At 42.6% G+C, this 21,345-nt stretch overlaps 1 protein-coding gene across 14 annotated transcripts in view; it reads left to right on the top strand.

The window, feature by feature from the left end:
* Apbb2 (amyloid beta precursor protein binding family B member 2) overlaps positions 1-21,345 on the top strand; it is a 333,238-nt gene that overhangs the window by 182,979 nt on the left and 128,914 nt on the right. The window lies entirely within an intron of this gene.

Genomic DNA, 21,345 nt, shown 5'->3' with positions numbered 1-21,345 from the left:
TTCGCCACGCTCCCAGACTCCAAGCTCCTGACACGAGCCCAAAAATCTCCATTGATCCTTGCCTTTCAGTCATGTGGGGCAATGCCCCAACCTGCCCCTCCACAGGTAAAGGGCGTGACTACAGGCAGCAGAGCCTCATATTAATGAGATACCTAAAGGCCAGAGAGCATAGCCAATTAAGCATTCCTTACCAGACCCTCCTCCTTACAAACCTCAGGCCCGCCCTGAGGACACAGGGTACAGCTACATCACTTTCTGCCATGACAATAAACCTTTTAAAATCATGGACTTCCTCCTGTCATTGGGGGCCTGCCGTGGAGAACTGTAGAGGGTGCCTTCAACTAATGAGCCACCACCTAATCTCCGGCCTGGAGGACCTTTCTGCGTTCCAGCCACAGAGGCCTGCCAACTCAAGCAAGCTAGTCAAGCCAGCCAGGACCCAGCCAAGCGAGTCGCCACGACCAAGAGTCTCACTACCCCACAGGGCACTGCCGGAGCTTCTCTCCCTCATCCCTCTTGGCTGCAGGCCCGTCCAGCCTGTAAGCCCCCAGTCTTAACTCTTCTGCGGCTCCCAGTGGCGACTGGTAGCCCAGGAGTCTGAGACCAGTTGATCCCTGCATGCCTTCTTGCCCGGGGGTCCCCACCCAAGAGCTCTGCCCCCACGGGTCTCAGACTGAGATCTCCCCACGCCCAGAGTGGAGCTCGGTGGCTTCTCATAGCCCAGCAACCCCCTGGCACTGTGTGGAGTGAACTCAGTCAAATTCCCATGCTTCTGCCTCCCTGAGCCGTGGCAGACACATGGGATCAGCAACTCAGCCCAACAGGACCCACGCCTATGCATGAGCTACAGCCCCATATGGTACAGCACGCTTTTAATTAATTCTACTATCCAGGAGTCAGAAGCAGGCAGATCTTTGTGAATTTCAGGCTAACCTAATCTACATAGTAAGTTCCGGTCAACTACAACCACATAGTAAGAGCCTCTAAAAATGTGTTTTTCTGCCTGTGTGCTGTGTTTCCTGCCTCTCTTCCTGTGCTCCTGATGTACCTGGGACACTTTAGGAAGAAAGGCAGCTATAAACTATGTTGCTCCGTAGATGGTGTTGTAGAAAATACTGAGTCAGGAGCTGGAGTGGTGCCTCAGTGGTACAGAACACTTGGTGCTCTTGAAGAGGACCTGGGTCTAGCTCCCAGCGCCCACATGGCAATCCGCACCCATCTGTAACTCAGTCCCATGAATATAGTGTCCAAACACACATGTATATAAACATATACATATAAAATACTGAAAGAACCCTTTAAAAGAGAAAATATTGACAGGTTCTGGTGCTTCCACTGAGAAATTTTACATAAAAACATGGACCACTTGCTTTTCTTGTAAATTCAGAAATCTCACAGCCCAGAGTGTAAATGGCAGACAAAAACATCTTTGGGGTAGGGTCCTCCCTCTCCATTGTCATGACATTTGTCAAGCCTGGGGGCCTCTGCTTCAGCACACACACACACACACACACACACACACACACACACACACAGGAATATTATACTAGAAAGAAGCAGAATGACGTTGATCTTTGCTCGTGCAGCTGCATGTAAGTCTAATCCTCAGATCGAGTCATCTCTTTTAATCATAGGCATCTAAGCCCCAGTCCCAGACCTTCTGGTTGAATCGTAAAGTGTGACACGAATTGTTAAGCAAAACACGATCGAAATTTCCGAAGACGTCTTCTGATTACTTCTCAAGAGTTCCCCATCTGTGGATCTGGTTAGAGGAGGGTAAACACTAGCTTTTGAAAAGCTAGGATGTGGGTGGCTCACAGGTTCTGTGCCTTGAGGCTGACGCAGTTAATATACACCCAGTTCGTGAAAGTTATTGTATGGGTAGTTACCAGTTACCTCTCACTCTCAGTCTCTGTGTGCTTGCTTGTTTGTTCGGTGCTAAGATTCGAACCCTGGGCTTTGTGTGTGCTCAGCATGAGCCCTACATGAGTTCCACCCCAGAACCTAAACCGTGTAATTTATGTATTGTGCATCCCTGTTAGAACCTTTGAATGAAAAATGATGAAATCAAAACTTTATGTTTGAAAATGACTAGCAAACAGTCAAATCATTTGGCTATTAGAAAACGTTACATGGTTTGTATCTGGAGGCACACGGGGAGAGGACGAGAACACTCTAACCAGTGCTGGGTGCCCAAAAGGAGAGCTGAACTTGCCTGTGTGTGAGTGTTTATTATTTTGTTCGGCTTTTATCAGTTACTTTTGAATATGACAGGATGGGATCTTCTGAAGAGTTTTTCCCTTAGTGTTCTTGGGGGCATTGCTAGTTGATGGTTTTTTTTTTTTTTTCAGTCATTGTTACTTGGCAAGTTATTCATATAGAACTGTACACTTCATAGAACTGAATTGATTCACCTGGGGTATTTGGTCTTATTGCCTGTTGGTTACTTTTTGGGGAAATTGATTTTGCTCTGCCATTGGTTACCTAAATGGTATGCCTCTTACAAAGGACTGTATAAACTATATGAGATCCCTGAACCATGAAAGTCATTTAATCCCTAGCAGACATAAAGACAAATTATTAATAGAACCTTTCTCAGAATTTTCTAGAAGAAAATGTGGCCATTTGTTTTTAAGTGGAACTGTTAAAAACTAAAATCCAAAATGATTCCCAGCTTGAAGTCGTGAGGAACAGACTGGTTGGAGGTGTAGTAGGAAGTTCAAGGGGCTGGGGATGGTCACATCTTTGTAACAGAAGCTTCTAGAAACACTTCTCAGTGATGCTCTAACCCTCCTGACTTGGCTTTGCTCTTCTTAGGGTGAACCTTTAACCATCATTTCCAAGCATCCAAGATGGAAAGAACACGGGGTATTCTCACTCACCTCTCTCCCCAGAACAAGCACCAACCTCAGGATTTCAGAGTGGCTTTCATCCTTCAGTTGTTCTTTTGCCCTCAGTTGCCTCTTTGTTTTTTCTTCATGTACTGTGAGCAAGGTCTCAAATCAGAGAATGAATTCCATGTATCACGAATCAGAGAGAAGTGTTTTCACCTCAGCTTCCTTGTCTCTTTAGTGAATGACACTGATTTGGTGGTGAATGAACAAACAATAAACAAACAAACAAATAACTATTTTCACGGTGCTTTTAGTAAGGACGGTAAGATGGCCATAATCTGTTTGTGTGTTTTTAGGCAGTGCGTATCTACAGGGTTCAGAACTCTGCATGAACTCAGGATGCAGGCATAGTCTTCCCTTCAGGGAGCTCACCTGTGCCTTCCTCTGAATCCTTTTCCATCTTCTGCACTCTTGTAGGGCATCTGCCACTTTCCAAGTTCAGGGTCAGATCTGCCTCATTGCTGTTCCAACACTTCCTCATTGCCATCCAGTCCCCAATGCCTGAGTGTTCCTTGGCTTTAAAATGAAAATGGTCATGGTAGGAATCCACCTTGTAAGATTGCCTACAGCCCCTAGGCACAATTCTGAGTCTACAGAGAGCATCTTCACTGAGTTGTGCGAAGCTGACAGTGTTCAATCTTCTGGGACCCACATAGTGGAAGAAGGGAGCCAACTCCTACAAGCTGTCCTCTGACGTGACGTGTGCACCTTGGAACATACACACATGCATGTGTGCGCACAGTTACACACACAATGAACGTAATGTAAAAGCTTTAATATAGAAAGCGTTTTCTGAAAATATTGGCTGTTGTTGTAATTATTTATGCTCTGAAATGGAAAAGTTTTCATCAGAGTCTAGACTAGGTTTGTTTTATTTTTTTAAAAGTTTATTAGCCTGTGTTCATTATATGAAATAACGTGACTCATTTTAAACATTTTTATGTGTGTATGTGATTTGATCATATGCCACCCCAAACTCCGACCCCTCTTGTCCCTTTTGTAGTTTGTTTTTGTTTTGACAATGCTGAGGATTGAAACCACTTTATCCCTTGACAGACAGGCGCTCTGCTATTATGTTACACCCAGTCCTGTTGTTGTTGTTGTTTGTTGTTGCCACCTAGGGTGTCCCTTGGCAGGCACCTGTTGCTGTTGTTGCTGCTGCTGCTGCTGAGGTGTCCCTGGGCAAGCAGTTGATCTGCTACTATGTTACATCCAGTCCTGTTGTTGTCGTTTTGCTTTTAATTCCTGGAAATGAGTTTATATCATTATGCTCGTATGAATGATTAGCGCAATGAGTAAGCTGTTATCTCATACTAAAAATACCGACCACTTCATGGCAACTGGTTAGCTGCCTAGATGTTGACATCAGCTAGGGAGATGTATAAGCCCTTTGCTTTTCAACCTTCTGTGTGGAAAATGTCTTGTGGATCTTGTTGAAACACAGATATTGACTCATTGCCTCTAGACTGGGGCCTGAGGCAATTACAAAAACCAACAACAGCAGCAGCCACAGAAGACTTCAAATTTTTATTGTGAAATCTTGGTGTGTTTTTTTGTTTTGTTTTGTTTTGTTTTGTTGGTTGTGACTTTTTAGCCTTGAACTTGCTATGTAGACCTAATGTCCTTGAACTAGAGTACAAAGATCTGAGTGCTGAGATTAAAGGTTTGTGTCAACGTCCCTAAGCTGAAATTATATTTTTAATAGGTTCTCAGTTGATACTGATACGTTGTTAAATTCGAAGCAAGCTTTAATTAAATACTGGCCAGGTCCATTCCAGGGTTCCCAGAAAATGGCATCTAGTCACATTTGACATAGGTTTATAAAGGCAAACCCATAAGGCCACCGTATTCCCATCATATTCAACAGGACAAACGTTCGTCCTTGACATATCTCCTGCCTACATACATCCTGCCTATAGGTGATGAAGCATACTTGGTGAAGTTGGGTCAAACAAACTTGTTTAAGGGAGTGAGGACATCTGGCTTGTTATTTCACTAAAGTCATAGTCCCCAGCATTCCAGGAAGTTATCTGTCCTTAGGCAAGAAGGGCTTACAGGTTAACTTTGACGCTTTCAACTTCTGGTGATCCGTGAGACAAGGCTGTAAGCTGTCACCATAAGCGTCTTGCTTGCTTTGTTTCTAGCACCTAGAATAAAGAGGACCTGGTATATGCCTGTATTCAAAATACAGTTTGAAAAAAATACACTCACTTCAACATATTGGTAATGTTGCCAGGTAGATTTCGGTCAATAACTAAATTAAACAGAGCAGAAAAGGATCATGAGGTTCCAGATAAATAATTACTTATTGGATTCATGTTGAATCAAAGAAAAGAAAAAAATTGGATATAAGTGAGGTTTAGGGAAGTAAAAGTTAAGATGGTCAATAGATAAGTAGAGGTCAGATTGGAGAGTGCTAATGCCTTTTTAAAAATTCTAGTGAGAAGTTTATAGATTCGAGTATAAGGGAGAAGGGAGGAGGGAAGAAAGAGGGAAGGAGAGAAAGAGGGAGCCCAAGAGCAAGAGAGAGCTAGTGTGAGCCTGAGAATGTGTGCACCATGCCTTTTGAGCTAGGTGTGACGGTCAGCCACTTGGCCAACATTCAGCTGTGTGGTAAACTGGGGAGGGGGCATCCAGAGAAAGAGTAACGAAGCCCAGAAAGCTAGGAAAGGGGGACTCGGCTCTGGCCAGCACCTGAAAGAGAAGACTAGAAAAGAAGGAGAATGGAAAGTTTCATCTGCTGAGTCAGAACTCAGAATGCCAGCAGACCCAGCAGAACCTCACGGTGACTTTTTGGGGCTGCCAGAATGGTAGCGCTTAACTCGGGCATTTCAGTCTTGGAGATCCCATGGTAACCTCAAGTTTTGTATATGTAGATTTTATCTACCAGTATTTATTGTATTAGAAATTAAAACTGGTGTTTATAGCATTGCTCATTTAAAAAGTAAGAAAGCCATTAACGTCAGTGTCACAAGTTAATTTTTATGGATATTTATTTTCAATGTGTTGAGAAAAGAGACTTTAAAAAAAAAATCTCCTTAATCTTTGGCATGCTTCAAAGCAACTCAGTTCTCCTATCTGCTTTCACAACTCTACCCTTTAGATAGCTGGTTATATATTGATATGTGATATCATCTCACACCCTCGGTCCCTGGGACTGGTTCAAACCAAGGGCTTGCACTTGCACTTGTTATCCATATGCTACGTCACTGAGCTGCCTTCCCAGGTCCCTTACCCTCAGTATAGCTTGATAAATAATCTTGGTAGGAGTATATGAAGGAAGTCCTTCCTCTCACTCAGGTACATAGATAAAAAAGAAGATTTTCAGGTCACTGTAGATAATATTGCACACTGAAATTGCATGACAATTCCACAGTAGACAGTTCCTTATAGGTTAGTTACAGTATAAAATATCAATGCCTTGTGATAAGTGTAATGGTGAATTAGCTAAACCACTTTGGCCCTGGCAGGTTGCATGTGTGCTGTACCCTCTCAAGAGCTCTCTGGATTTGCTAATGGAAGACAGACAGACAGACAGACAGACACGCCAGCTAATTTTGATATGCCTTGACTAGCTCAATGGCTGGGCACTACTAAACCTCCCTAAGGCTAGCCCACACTTCCACCCTGGTGTTCCTGAGTTAATATCTTTTAAAATCTATATTTCATCTCTGCTATCACAGACCAAATCAGAAGAATGGCCCCTTCTCCAAATCTTACATGTTGGCAGGCCTTTAAGTCTCTTCTCATCCCCCCGCCCCCCATCATGGCTATTTTCCTGTTCTCTTCCCTCTCTACCTTGGTCCCTTGTCCTCACAATCTAAAAGTCCTGCTTGCATCTCCCTGCCCAGCCATTGGCTGTATGGCAGTTCTTTATTACCAGTCAAAGCCAGCTGGGGGCAGGGACCCTCAGGTCTGGAAGTGTGACTTTTTAGGAGCTGAATTGAGACAAAACATTAGAACCAATTCCCAATAGATACTTCGGTACTCTGTTATATAAAAATCTATGTGTATGTCACCCATTTGAATGGATGTTTATTCCTACATAATTTTGTAAAGACTCAATTGTTTTGATTTTGTGTGTATGAGTGTTTTGCCTGCATGTATACTTTGTGGATCATGAGCCTGCATTGCTGACAGAGACCAGAAGAAGGCATTAGAACTCCCGGGAACTGGAGCTCAGATGATTGTGAGCCTCTATATCTGTGTTGGGAACCAAACCTAGGTCCTCTGCAAGAGCATCTTTTAGCCACTGGACCATCTCTCTAGCTGCTTTACATACACCATTTGGGGATTGTTTGTTATTTGGAATATTGGCGTTGTGAGTTATGAAGGCCTCCAATTGTTGACACATTCCTTTATGCCACGTAAAAGTGACACATTTGTTCTTCTACCATCCCATCAGAAAGTCCTTATTGGGAAGCCAAGCTCACAATCACAGATACAAGTTAGCAAATCCAGAAAGCTTGCATTTCATCACTGACAACACATAGACTCGCTGTCTTCCGTAATGACAAGTACACTAGATGCAGTGTTTACAGATGCCTGCCCAGTCAGCACCTCTGAACAGAGTAGATTTTGGCTGTCCATTGTTCTGTCCACTAAAAGAGGAAAAGGCCCACCTTAGTCCCAGGTTCTCTGTGTACACCATCATTAAAAAGATGTTGTTCTCTTAAGGATTGGGATTTAGCGACAATTTACTAAGTGTTTCTGCTTCCCCAGGCTTTCTTACTGGGAGTGCATAGCAGCAGCTGGGACACAGTAGCTACTAGTGTGGTTTATGCCACTGTCTTGCTGTATGCTTAGATACCACAAAATAACTGTTTCTTGGGCTCCATCATTTAAATGTCAGCACATGAAAAAGCTATACAAAATCTTAGTATTATTGGGATAGCCTTAGAGGCTTCCTGAATTCCTTTTGAGGGACTTTAGCTCTGGTATGAGAATCAAGGCTCCCAGCAGAGGGGAGTCTGGTTGCAGAGGGGAGTCTACAGGTCCTGATTGTGAGGGAGATGGTTGATAGATACACAGAAGCCAGATTGGCAAATGCTTACTCAAACTCACCTTTGTGAATGTTTGTGCGAAAAGGTGCCCGCTCTGTTCATTTTTTTGATTGTTGTGCTTTGACTTTATGACAAGAGGGATCAACCCAATGTGTGCTAGGCCAGGGCTCTGCCCATGAGCTGCATGAGCAGCCCGCGGGCACCATTTATAGGATGAAGTTTGTTGAAGATATGAGTAAGTTACTGGGGCAAGGAAGGCAGGGATCTGTTGTGGTAAATCTCCCACCCAAATAACTCGGTCAAGGAAAACACAACTCAATATTTATGATTATAAACTTCAAGCCTAGATTGGGCAGATTTACCATTGCACTACTCTGTTCCCCAGATAGGAGACCCCTTACAACTTGCTGTTTTTCTAGGCCACATTCTTCTCCTTTTCCAACTCCTCCTCTTCTGACTCCTCCTCTTCCGACTCCTCCCCTAAGCCTTTTTCTCCACCTCCCCTTCTACTGCCCAATCACTGGCTCTAGCCTTTATTTTACAAATTCAATTGGACAGAAGGTTCACAAGATTCACTCCTCCTCCACAGCCCCTCCCAGGAGTGGAACTACCATCAAAACAAGAGGCTGGGGCTATCCACAACAGGGAGCTAATGAGAGTCTTACAGTAATCCCATTGACTTGACAAGGGCTGTGAGTTAAACTGAATGTAGACTGTCCTTAGTAGATGAAAGGACACGTCTGTAGGGCTTGGTGATCGGATATAGAATAGGCAGGGGGAGGTGAGTCGAAGATGGCACTTTCCACGGCTTCTTGCTTTCTTTTTCCTCAAATATTTATTTTTATAAACACGTCTTGCGCCTTCATGGCCTGAGTCCCAGAGTCTTTGCTACTAGGAGAGGAAGGCACGCCATACAGCGTGGAGTGCACCAGTCAGAAACCACTTCTAAAATGGTGGAGTCACTTGAGGTGACATATGCCACGGTTTAATTTGTGTTCCTAGGCTCATATGGGCATACTTGGACCCACTACCCACTTCCTGTCTGGAAGCGTGTTTGGTCTGGATGCCATCTGGGTGAAGCTTTTCCTCCATGAGTTTCCTGCAGCTGTTGAGTCTGAAAGAGTTGAGATGGCAGTGTGTAGAAATGCTGAGCTCTCCCTTACTCCCTCCCTCCTCCCCCCCCCCCCAACCCATCCAACCACCCATCCTCCCTGCCAGCGGTACGGCTCAAGCTCCTTAGCACTGTCACACTAAAAACAAACGCCTTGCAGGCTGCCCACATGACTTAACTGGAAGCAAAGATACAAAGTGTCGGCTTCAGGCTAAGTATTTTATGAAACATTTTTACAGTTTAGTAAATACTTGTATGTTTCCTGGATCATGATAGAAAAATGTGTTTCTTATTCTGACCACATTCCAACCTTACAAAGTAGGCAAAAAGTGTATTTAAGAATAAATTTATCTATAAATCTGTTGCTTAGATGACTTGGGTTTTGGAAAAGTTATTAAACATCTTTGAAACTGAGTTTTCTCATTTAAGAAGTTTATTATTTGTGTGTGTGTGTGTGTGTGTGTGTGTGTGTGTGTGTGTGTGTGTGTGTTTTGGAGAAACATGACAAATGCTTTTAACCACTGAGCTGTCTCCCCAGGATGGATTCCCCATTTCCAAGACGATATTGCCCTTCTCAGATAGTTTCTGCAATGATTGGATAAGCTTATATAAAAACAGAGACCCAAAATACACGTAAAGTGCAGGCTTATGGATGGATGCAATGCAGGCCTAGCCTGTGGCAGAGACCACTAGTTGTTACTCCCCTCCTTGTTGTCTGTTGTTTCCTCAAAGCTTTAGTGATTGACATCCACTGGGAATTCCTTTGACTTAGTGCTGACATTGGTCTAAGGTATTTAAGTCTTTAAGCCTACAGACTGGACCTTGAGCAAAGGAAAATGTCATAGATCCTGATCCGAGCTCCTGCTCACTGCTAATGCAGCAGGCGAGCCACTGACTTCATAGCTGATAAAAGATGAAGGGTCATCCAAAAACAGTGGGTTCTGTCACTCCAGTAGTTCTGAACCTAAGAATATGCTATACCCGCGGAAAGATGTAGACGAATCCCCGTGTCTGGTATTCCCACAACCTCCGCTTTGGTCTGTGAGTGCAGCTGTCTTACTGAAGCTCTTCATACTTTTCCATTGTGGGCTTCCAAATGCCAGTCTGGTCACCCTTGTAGAAACTCACTTTCTTCATTTGTAACCTGTGCTCAGTAAGAATCACACCCACTTATTAGATGTCTACACTATAGTATGCTCCTTGCAAATAAGGTGACATTTAATCCTTGCTACAGCCCATCTGCAGAAAGGGAGCTTTTTTTACAAATTAACTTTATAAAGAGATAAAGCTAATAAGGTTTAGATTCATGGCTAAGAGAGCAAAAAAATGACGAGGTAAAGGTTTGCCTTAATAACCAGAGTCTATGTCCCATCTCTTTATATTCCTGGGAATTTAGAGGACTTTGAACTGTGTGATGACAGAGTAGCTACGGGAAGATCTGTGTGTTTCTGCTGCACTAAACCCAGAGTTCCCAAGTCCGTCTTCACCACCCTTGTGGCACAACATAGTCGCCCTATTACATGGTGTTTTATTTGTTTGGTTGGTTTTGTTTTTTGTCTCCTCACACTGCCTCTTCCTCTGCTTCCAGTTTTGTTTTGTTTTTGTTTTTGTTTTTTTTCCTTTCCCAGTTAGACAGTCCTATGTAGATCCATTTTAGACCCAGATTTGCTTTTCTGGAACCGTCAATGATTGGTGCCATTGGACTCCTACTATTTCAACTCCTGGTTTATCAACCAGAGCAGTCTCTGTTCTGTTCTGGCTCTGGTTCTGGCTCTGGTTCTGGCTCTGGTTCTGGTTCTGGTTCTGGTTCTGGTTCTGGTTCTGTTCACCGTGATGACAGATCTGAACTCAGCATAGCAAGAGAGCCCAATTCAGTAGGTTGTAGAATAGTTTGTACAATGTACACACCTGGGTCTTGGTTAGGGTTTCACTACTGTGAACAGACATCATGACCAAGGCAACTCTTATAAGGACAATATTTAATTGGAGCTGGCTTACAGGTTCAGCTGGGAGCATGGCAGCATCCAGACAGGCATGGTACAGGCAGAGCTGAGCGTTCTACATCTTCATCTGAAGACTGCTAGGAGAAGACTGGCTTCCAGGCAGCTAAAGTGAGGGCCATAAAGCCCACGCCCACAGTAACACACCTAATCTAACAAGGCCACACCTCCTAATACTGCCACTCCCTGGGACAAGTATATACAAACCATCACAGCCTGTAAGTCTCTATGAATTGTTTATTAGAGTGTAGTAGAGAATAAATAAGCAAGCAAGTCAACAAAGTAAATACATAGCTGGCTTGGAAAACTGATGCCTTGGAGAAAAAGTATACTTTCTGTCGTCCTCAGGGGAAATTAAAAACTCTTGTGTTTTATTGATTTCCACTAAACTCATCTGAGCATTGTTTTTATAAGAGCTAAGTGATGACAGAGAAACTTTAATTTTTTGGAAGCATAGATTTTTAGATGCAGAGATTTGGGTTTTGCTGCAGGAAGTGAACTGTGCCTTCAGACAGGTCCAACCCAGAAGGAACCTTTGTGCCCACTCCAGTGTGCTGCAGTGCATAGGGTGGCACATATCCTCCCTGAGCTGTCCTTGCCTTGCCTTCTGCCAAAGGCCCCTAAAAAGTACCAAGGAGGCAAAGTATTATGGGATGGCTGCCCCCTCTGCGAGTCCAGGTCAGATAGTAATGATTACCTGCCCGTTAAAGCTGTTCATCAATAAATAGAAATCACCTTCCTCTCTCTTTCGTACCTCGACCACAAATCCACTTTTTTTCCTCACTAATTATGTAAAACAGTGAAAAGTCCAGTGGGCGAGAAAGACTTGGATGGCAGAAGAAAAGGTCTCGTTTATTTTACATTTTTACCATAGTCTCTGGTATTTGAGAATGAAGGAATTGTTTGTTGGGAAGAGTTAAGATTGAATTCATTGGAACTTAGCATAGTATGTATCAAAATGGAGCTGACATCTTGGGTCAAGTCTGGCTCTACAGCTGTTGGCATTGTGTGTGTGGCCATGGTATGGTTTTGGAACTCTTGTGACAGGTGTGAATCATGGGTGTATGGTCAGTCAGTTCTGTTGGCCATGGTTCTCACTTCTAGATGAACACTCTGTCCACACCTGTTACTAAAAATTACTCGTATTTTTTATAGAAGGAAACTGAGGTTTGGGACACAGGTTTCATCTGATGGACACTGGTATATGGATGTAAAACCTTGTTGGACAGCCATGGGAAAGGACAGAGTATTAACAATTGAAGGGGCCTTACGTTCTTCTCACATCTCTTCTCCCTCTGATTCCCTCCTATCATATGGCACATACTCAGGATGGAAAGTCCGAGTCCTTAGATGAAAACACTGGGCTCTCAGAAAGTTCAGTGGTTGATAGCATGAAGCTCGAAGAGTTTTTGAAGCAGGGTAGACACTGCTTCAAGATTGTAAACGTTTCCTTTCTAAGGCTCTGCTACTCTTTCTAGTTTGTAGTCATGAGCCCAGAGCATCATGGGTTGTGTCATGGCCTACTTAAGAGAATTGGGCACAAAGAGACTGTACAGCCCTTAGTACATTTCAAAGAGTTAGTCATTGGATTGAAATGTCAGATTTTTTAAAAGTCTGCTAAAATATTAAATAAGCCTTCATATCCTTAGGGCACAAATCAATACCCACAGAACACAAGGCACACTGAAATAAAGAGCTGGTTCAGTTTGATTTGTAGCCAAACCATCATAGAATGATTTTGTAACTTTAGATTAAAAATATGCTGCACTGAAGAAGCAAATATTTTATAGTTATATTACTCAAATTCTGAATTATGTTGTACGCCTGTCTCAGCTATAACACAGTGTAAGTTTTTGACAGGAAATCAAATATCTGAATAACAAAGTACGAGATTGATATTTTGATACATATACTTGATTATTTCGTTGTTAATACTTTGAGCATCTCTTTTCAAATGAGCAAAGTAGAAAGGATTTAAAATTTTTAACTAAAAATTCTCTCAAGAGCAGTATCTTGAAGACACTCTCTATGCTGTTCAGGACGAAAGTTTTCTTGGTCATTTTGGCTAATGTGATCTGGGGATTTTCTTTAAATTATTGATACAGTTAAAAGGGGGAGGGGTTTTTCTGATGAGAACAGTACTCTCTTTAATAACCTTTCACAAAATCAATTCCCACCATTCCTCCATACCCTTCCAGGGTAGCAGTGCTTCTGAACCTTGGGAAGAGTTTTTGTGTCTCCTAAATTTAATCTTAATATTCTGTCATAATTTGCACCCCACACACACACACACATACACCACATCATGTTTATTCAAACCATGTGAAGCAAATTTTTTTAAAGATTTATTTATTTTATGTGAGTACATTGTTACTATCTTCAGACACACCGGAATAGAGCATCGGATCCCATTACATATGAATGTGAGTCACCATGTGGTTGCTGGAAATTGAACTCAGGACCTTTGGAAGAACAATCAGTGCTCTTAACCACTGAGCCATCTCTCCAGCCCAGAAACAATTTTTTTTTTTTAAATGATTTATGTGGTACTCGAAAGAGGGATGTGTGAGGGATGTTGCCCTTTGGGTGATACTCACCAGTAATGGATCCATTCAGTAGATACCTGGTCTACACGCTCCTGCTTCTAGATCTCATCTTTTGGCTGGAAGGAGGGAGACCATGTGGTCAGTGTCATTCACAGTGGAGGCAATTCTGGGGTGAATGCACCTTTTCTAGCTGCCTTGTTCCAGTAAGTCCATACACAGGAACACTGACTGCTTCAGGTAGAGCCTCGGCAGCGTAGAGTCCACGGTAGTACAGATGTATTCGGGAGAGATGGTTATATTCTCCCGTACACAGTCTGAGTCTACTGGGGCTACTGTAGAATTCTAGTTTATACAAAGCTATTTGCCTTGTTTCAAATGGGAAGCTGATCTGGAAGCATGTGAAGCACTGTGTGCAGCTACTGAGACATGTAACTCAGAGCCCGAAGGATGCTGGGAGCATAGGAGTTAAGAGTGAGCATGCGCCACAGCAAGAGTCTTTGTAATATTCCATTGGGGTTGAGTCTGAACAACAACTACTACTTCCGGTTCCTCCTCCTCCTCCTCTTCCTAACTGTTCTGTTTCATTAGAAGAGATGAGTTTTGAAGTAGCTTGAGGAAATTGCTCCAAATCCAAATTCTTGGCCTTCCTGGGGTCTCAGAGTTGACGTCTGGAAAACTGTGGTCTTCGCAGCTCAAAGGATTTCAAACGTGAATCTCTTGCTTCTGTTTCTCTTTCAGAGTCACTCATTCTCTAGGGCACTGTCTGAATTACTCAAGTAGAAGTCTGTACTTAAGTTACCACAGCCAAATGATTGTGTTCAAGGCAAAATGCCTGTTGTCCTAGTGAAATACAAAATAGGCCCAAACCCTGTTGTTTCTCTCACAGAATCTGACTTATAGCTAGAAAGGCACTTTGTTCAACTTGACAGAAATTACTGGTAGCCATCTTTTTATTTTTAGCCAGCTCTACTCTAATTGAAATTGCCTTTGGGGACATGATCTTTTATAATTTTTTTTAAAAAATTTAATTATTTAATTATTAAATATTTACTTAGAGACAATGTGGTAAAACTATTGGAGAATAAGGAAATATGATTAAAATTATATTTTAATATCAATTTACATGGTAAGAAGTTTGCCTTCAGTAATAACTAAGATTGCCCTAATTTCTGTCTTTATGAGGCAGTCAATATATTGAACATGAAATTCAATATAGCTGAAGTAGATTTTACATGATAACGAAATTGACACTAATATGAGGAGACTTGCGTTGGTCATGGCCGCCTGCTTCACAATGGCACGTGCTCACTCTTGGTGCACCAGTGGGTCCTGTAATTCCTATTGTCACCTCCTGGGAAGTCTTCTTTTCTCATAAATAGTACAGTTGAAGTGGATCTGAGTCAACCCAGATCAACATAACTTAATCACCAGTTGGTAGTTTAATTTTTTTTTAATTATTAGCCTGCAAAGTTTGGATTTTTGTTAACTAAGTGCACTAAGCATGCATATTCGGCTGCTGAGTGCATAATAGATGACAGCCATTTTTACTGTTTTGCAAACTGTAGATAGGAAAACCTAAGTCCTTTGTCTACCTCCACTTATCCTCTCTCAGACAACATAGTATGTGTACATATATACATATAGCATACATGTATGTACATATACATTGTATATATCATAGAATCTACTTGTACATATTATGGCATGTATCTGTTACCTGTTTGTTTGTTTGATTGATTGATTGATTGTTTTGGTCCAAAAGGGTTCTTTGCTCCTGTTCTCCCTATTGCATTTAAACAAGTGGGAATTTTGATCCTCCATTTCTGGGAAAGGAAATCGATCCCAGTGATGAGATAGTGTCCTCCTGGTGCTCCACATTCTGGAAGGATGATGTATAGAAAGAAGGCCAGCCTTGGGTTTGCTCTAGTCCTCTGTCTCTCAGCACAGATCATAGCTCTGGTCTGGGGTAAGGATTGCTGTTTCACTGAATTGTATGTACTTGTGTTTAATTGCTAAAAAATCAATTTGGGCTGGGATGTGAAGGGACTGTAGAGTTGGTTGAGTAAATAAAATCTAAATTCTTGGATTCAAAATACTCATTGCTTTTTGCAGAGGACCCAGATATGATTCCCAGCACCACATGGCAGCTCACAGCCATCTGTAACTCCAGTCCAGGGGACCCGATGCCCTCTTCTGACCTCTACGGCACCAGGCCCATGTGTGGTGCAAGACAATAAATACACCTGAAAAAAAAATCGATTTGGGGTTTGGGGGTAAAGTTTATGCAAATGTGAGGACTCATGTTAAAGCTAGTCAGGCATGGCACTGGCCTGAGCCTAGTGTTTGGGGAGCAGGTGTAAGGGATTCCCAGTGCGTGGCACTTAGCCAAACTAGCTGAAGCCAACAAGTTCTGGACTCAAAAGATCCTGCCGAAAAATAAAAGGTAGACAGCAATCAAGAAAGACACCTCCCCCCCCACACACACACACACCTGAACCCCTGGCCTCCATGAGTGTATTCATACCATGCACACAGATACCTAAAGTCTCTTTTCACTGGCTGTTGAGAGCCACACTGCCCCATGCTTTGGGGCTACTATGTTGCTGTCCACACTGCCCCACTTTGGGCACCAAACTGTACGGTCCGCTCTGTTCCGCAGGTCGGGGTCTAGCAAGAGAGAGAGATGGGGGAAGAAGGGTGAGAGGCACGAAGAATGGAAACAAACCAGAGGATCTGTAGTCAAGTCTCCTTTACTGTCTCCACCACACACAAACTCCTACTTCTACTACACACCACACTACTACAAGGAAATCCTGGGTATTTATACGAACAAGCAGGGAACACAGGTGAAAACATTTTACCACGTGCACTATGCAGCTGGGGTCACTAAACAGCAAAACAAGCTATGTGGGATAAACAATATATTTATCAGAGTGTGCTTCAGCTGTTGTAGGCTTTTGAAAAACAAGTCTCTCATCAGGGTATATGGTTCCAGATGGCTGCAAAGTTGATAGCTGCTTTCTAGCCGCTTTCTGCTTAAAGTCAGCTCCCAACAACTGGCTCTTTGTTACTTGGTAGCCTAAGAAATAATCAAACATGAGCGCTTACAGAGAAAATACGAGGTGTTTTAAATTCACTAAATAAATGGATTCTGTCTGGTCCTGAAGAAAGAAAAGTTGTTGCTTTAATCAAAGAACTAATCTACCCTGACTGAGAAGAGCGACTCGGATGCACTCTCAGCCACATCATCCATCAGCTCTGGTTATCAAACAGGGAAGGACTTCATATTTCCTGAGGATTGTTGCTGTAGATAAATCTGTCAGACTTCCATCCCGAGCACCACACACACAGGATGTCTTACACAATTCACACCTGTTTCCCACAGTTCTGCAGCCTGGAATTTGGAGGTCAAGGTGTGGGTTGGGTAGGTTTCCTCTGAAGCTTCTCTGATTGATTTGAGATGCTGTCATGCTACGAGTGGTCTCCTCCCTGTGTGTATCCCTTCTGTGATGTTTCTTCTTCTAAGATACTGGTCACCATAGGATTTCAGTCTCACTGTGAGGACTTCATTTAATCCAGTGGTTCTCAACCTGTGTGGCTTGAATGACCCTTTCACAGGGGTCCCCTGAGACTATCAGAAAACACAAGAGTATGTTATGATTCATAGCAGTAGCAAATTCAGTTATAAAGTAGCAATGAAATAATATTATGGTTGGGGGGGGGGGTCACCATAACATAAAGACCTGTATTAAAGAGTGGCATTATTGGGAGGCTGAGAAGCACTGATTTAACCTTACTTGCCTCTGTGATGAATCTGTGTCCACATGCAGCTAAATTTTATAGCCTTGGGATTATATATATATATATATATATTTCATAGCCAAGATTCATTAGAATCTTGAAGGGACATAGTTTGGCTGATATGAGATGGGGTTGTTTAAAATTAAGTGAAACAGAAAATTCTTATAAGGTAGATTTTGCTGTGTTATTTGATCTTCATGGAGGAGACTAACCCCAGGGCATCCTGGTATATTTCCCCCCCCCCATTGTCTTTGGACAATAGCTACCACCCAGGCAGCCTGAGAGAAGTAATCACAGACCTTTATGAAGTAGAATTTCTTTTCCTAATGTGTTTACATGTTGCCAAAGCACTACAAAGGCTTAATTATCTGTGTTAATGGTGGAGAATATTCATGTGGAAAATGGAAAGACAGTGATTCATCGTCAGCTCCCCTATCAACATCAGTATTACATTCTGCATTCAAATTGTAAGTCTCTTGACAAATATAATAGCACTATAAACCAGTTGCTTGGGCTCACCATGCCTCATCTATAAAGGGCCGTGCAAGGGAGACTGTTAGCTTGAAATTTTACATTGCTTTATTTATTGTGCACACATGCCTGTGTGTGTATCACGGTGTGTGTCACGGTCAGGGGTCAGCTTTCCGGAGTTGGTTCTCTCTACTGTGTAGGCTCTGGGATTGAACTCCCATCTTCAGGTTTGCTGGCAAGCACTTTTACCTGATGCTTCATGCTGCTGGATCTGCTTGTAAATTTAGTATACAGAAGATTGTTATGAACAATGCCTGTGCCCTGGGCCTCACTCTTAGAGATTCAGATTTGCAGGGCTCAAGGAATCTTCCTTGTTAATAAATCTCCCTAAGTTAATTTGAAGCTGATGGTACTCCATTGCACTTTAAGAGTCAGAACTCTCTATTAGTTACGAAGAACCTGGGAGATGAGATGCATTTGAGGGAGAAGCCCCAGCTTGGTATAGAGCACACAAATGCATTGCCTGCTGCCCCCTTTTTGGACTCCCTGTCCTGGTTAGTTTGCTTTCACACAAGCAAGAGTCATGGAAGAGGGAACCTTGGTTGATAAAATGCCTCCATAAAATGCCTCCATAAAATGGGTCTGTGGGCAAATCTATGGGGCATTTCCTTCATTGATGATTGATGTAGGAGGGTCCAGCCCACCATGAGTGGTGCCACCCCTGGGTAGGTGGTACTGAGTTGTATAAAAAGCTAAGCAAGGCAGTAAGCAGCACTCCTTCCTGGTCTGTGCTTCACGCATCTCACCCCATTCCTGACTTGCTTTCCCTCAATTATGGACTATTAGCTGTAGGATAAAATGGCTCTTTCTTCCCCAAGTTGCTTTTAATCATGGTGTTCATCATGACAGCAGAAAGCAAACTAAGACAGTACCCTTGGGAACCAAAAGAGGGCATTAGATCCCCCTGTTAACTGAAGGTACAAGTGGTTGTCAGCCTCCTAAGGTGGGTGCTGGAACCAATCTCAAACCCACCAAATCGTCTTAACCACTGAGCCATCTTGTCAGTCCCAAATCTTAATTTTTTAAATTGATTTACAACTCTATGAAACATTAACATCTGGAAAATCTCTCTCTAATTTAAATGGTATGGATTCTAACATGCAACTTTATTTTTAATTTTTATTCATTCATTCATTCATTCATTCAGAAATGTGGTTAGCAGAGCAAGGTCTGTTGCCTATTCCTTTGGAAATTTAAACCCCAAAAGCACTAGAAAAAAACTAGAGCTTCCCCCCCGCCCCAACTCTTACCCAAGAACCTGCATTTAGGACACGATGAGAACCCATCTTGATAGCCCCAGTCATGAGGCAGAGAAAGCCGGGCTGTCTGCTGGCTCCTGTCCCAGGCGCTTTCTGCCATTTTTTTTTTCCTCTGTAGCTTTTAAATTTTTTAAAGATGTGCTCCAAGTATTTGAATTAATAAATCCAGGGCTCATTGAATTAATGAATAATTTTCTTATTTGCCATTATCGTCTTGAATCAGAGCATTTTCTTTCTAATGTGTTATGAATTAGTTACTGAGTGAAATGGAAGCTTGGATAAAATGAGGTTTTGTTGTTTTACTCATGAGCATAAAATCTCAATAATCTTCATAATGACAAACACAGTCAAGGAATTATAGAGCTGAGGGTGGTGTAGGGACCAGAGAAAGCTTGCATGATTTAGCCGCCTTACAAAAAGCCCCTTTTGTAGTTGGCAGTTGGATTGATACCCATTAGATAATTTTCTATGCTTTTTCCCATTAGAAAGCATTCATTGATGCTTGGTAGTTTTAAAAGAAAACAACTCAAGTATAGATATGATTGACTAGTTATCTATTTCTTGTGGAGTAACATCTTTCTCTGACAAGACAGTGCTTTTTATAGCACTTGGTCTTCAAGTCTCCAGCAGACAGATTTACATCCATCTTACGAGATGGTTCTTACCAAATTTAAATCTTGGTGGCTAATGGTCAAGAGTGCCTGATGCCCTCCATTAGCCAGTGTGACTAGAGGTAGCATCTCTTCCCTCCTCAGGGCTGACATGAGAGGAAGCACACGTTGCTGACATCATCACACCCCTTTGGTGGTTGTCAAGGCAGGCTTATGGACTAGGTCCCAAAAGTCAATACAATTGTAGCAATAAGCCATTTCTGCCTACCTTTTTGCCATCTTCTGCATCGGTACTTTGTTGCTGGTACAAAAGGCAGTGACTTTCTTAAGTTCATATGAGACTATCTGGACCATTTTGCCACTATTCTGCCAGAAGCCTCTTACTGTGTGTCTCATCAATGCCACACCCTCCAGCATCTGGGAGCATGATGCTGTGTTTGGGAGCATGATGCTGTGTTTGGGAGCATGATGCTGTGTTTTGCCTTTCTTGTTATATGGAACTCGTGTGTGTAGTTGCTTTACCTCCATCAGAACAAAGGCTGTTGATGGCTGAGGACATCATGGCCAGTCTTTGTGGTGATCTCATTCATTCATTCATTCATTCATTGACTAAGATAGGGTCTCATGTATCCCGGGCTGCCCTCAGCCTCACCAGGGGGTGACCTTTGGCTTCTGATTCTCCCACCTCCACCTGCTGTATATCAGGATAGGACCAAGAAACTCACTCTAATGGGTGATACAAATTGAACCCAAGGCTTTGCGAGTGTTGAGATTAGAGGCATGAGCTGCCACGCCCTGCTCAAAGACTTGAAAATTAAGTTTTATCATTCCTTTGGGACAAGATTATTAGGAAAACTGTCAGCAGCCACAAGACTTATATAAACTAATGAAAAACTAATTTTAAGGATATTTTCATTCCTCTTATAACCACCATTCTTTCTGTCCTCTACAAAACTCAGTTGTATGGAGTCAGCAACCAATAAAAATGTACTAAAATCAGACTTTGATTCTAAATTATTAGTTAGACCTAGAAAAACAGTAATGCAAACTGCAAAGAAGATCACTTCTGGTAGTCATTTACATATCTGTGAGGACTGTAGCAAGCTCTAGTCTGAGATTAGACCTCGGGAATGAGAAACTCACACTCTGGGTGCACCACATGTTTTTGATGTGTGTGACATCATACTTAGATGTCACACACATCAAACACACTGTCAAGTGTCACACACTTGACACTAATAAACTCCAAGTGCCCTTAAAAATATGCTGAGTTCATTGTAATCCAGACTGTTTCTCCAGCGGTGCTTACTAAGAACACAACAAAGGACGCCTTGGGTGTTGACACCTCTGCACCGTGCCCTGGGGAAGGACTTTGCATTTGGAGGTTGGGGGACTGTTTCCATTCCTCAGACAGCCGGGCTGGCTTTGTTTCATCTGTGTGTGTGGATGAAGTTAGACAAGAAGTTAGACCTCACCGCACTCCATATCATTCCCTTCTATTGTTATCTGAACAAACATCCAAGCCCCAGAAACGTGGGGATCCCCAGGCATTCCAGACTAAATAATAATATACATCAGCTAATTTAATG

The sequence above is a fragment of the Arvicanthis niloticus genome, chromosome 7, assembly GCF_011762505.2.
Source record: "Arvicanthis niloticus isolate mArvNil1 chromosome 7, mArvNil1.pat.X, whole genome shotgun sequence".
Taxonomy (NCBI): domain Eukaryota; kingdom Metazoa; phylum Chordata; class Mammalia; order Rodentia; family Muridae; genus Arvicanthis; species Arvicanthis niloticus.
Note: the sequence above shows the minus strand (reverse complement) of the source record. Positions and strands in the feature narration are given on the sequence as shown.